This window comes from Hermetia illucens, chromosome 4 (assembly GCF_905115235.1).
Source record: "Hermetia illucens chromosome 4, iHerIll2.2.curated.20191125, whole genome shotgun sequence".
Lineage (NCBI taxonomy): Eukaryota > Metazoa > Arthropoda > Insecta > Diptera > Stratiomyidae > Hermetia > Hermetia illucens.
In genome coordinates, this window is record NC_051852.1 from 136,353,178 (window position 1) to 136,354,662 (window position 1,485).

The window sequence follows — 1,485 nt, forward strand, 5'->3', positions numbered from 1 at the left end:
ATTGACTTTTCAATCCTCGGAGCGGGGTAGAGTCAGACCAAGGCATGAGAATTGCCTTTGGGAGCCATTGGGTGGCTGTGCGCTGGGGACTTTGTTGAGATGGAGGGATTTGTGTGTGCCTTTAGTAAAAGCTCATAATAAAAGAGCGATTGGATAACGACCAGTGCAGAATGTGTGGTTTGGTGTTACAGACGTTGGAGACGTTATGGCACTGGTGCAATACACGAATAGGCACAATGCTGTATTTATGCTGATACATCAAAACTAGAGCCCCTCTACCTTTTAAGTAGGTAGGATCGTCCTAGCCTTAATGCGTGGTACTTGATAATATTAGGTAGAATCCGTCATCTGTTGAGATTATTACAACTCGGAAAAAAATAATAATAATAATAGTCGGTGCGACAATCCAACTGAATGAGGGACTTGAATCGTGTTAGGGCACTTCATTCAAGACTTCAATGGTACACTGCAGGCCTTCAGTACACTGTGGGAATGTGGTCAGGATTGCCCTTGCTCATGATTATTAAACTGATTTAACCTAGGTCAGCTGGTATCCGACATCCCGTCACGATGTAAATCCTTCTGTCAACAATAAGATTTGAACCGCGACCTTCTGTTGGTTCAACCAAACGTTTTAACCACTGAGCCATTCGGACACAACTGAATGCTATGACGAATGAGTATTTTCTAAATATCCAAAGTATTTTCAATTTCTTAAACTTTCTTCATCTTGGTAGATCCAAGAGATTTGTTAATCATTATCCAGCGTGTGAAGCCATCACGGTTTTGAGGAATATTTTGATTGCTTTTCATTAATTGTTGAGATCAATTTTACCTAATCAACTACTATTGGCATGGTTGACATGATCATACCATCAGAGCCGCTTGTTTCATAACTTCTCGACAATAGGTACATCCGTGGATGTCCTCATTTTGGGATCGATCATGACGGGTTGTATCACTCACCTGGGACGCTAGGTCATATTCATACCCAAAACGGGTCGTCCCTTGCCGTTGGTAGCGGAGGTATTTTTATTCTAGGTAGCGAAAAATTTAATATGGTTTAGCCTTTCCTTGAGCATTTCCAGCGCCAACTTAAATTAAAACCTGTTGGAAATACGAAACCTTTGTTTTGTCATATTGAAGGCAAGTAAGAACCTGATGGGCCTACCAGTTCTTGGTGGTTTTCTATATATGGATCTTTGTTTCAACTATCAACAAGGTTGGACTCTGCCCACACGATCGATCTAAATATTTTCGAATTGACTTTTCCTAGTTATTCAAGCGACCTTTTAAAGGGATTACATGAAGGACATTCCTCGCATTCTTCCTTAATGACTATCAAAACGCTCTTAGGTATTGGCAAATCTCCTTTCAAATAAATTTCTATCATATTTCAAATGGGCTTGCGGAGGTCTGGTAAGGTCTTCCAGCTGCCTGAACTGATTCCAGTGACATATTTTGTTATTATAAAACATTGAAAAG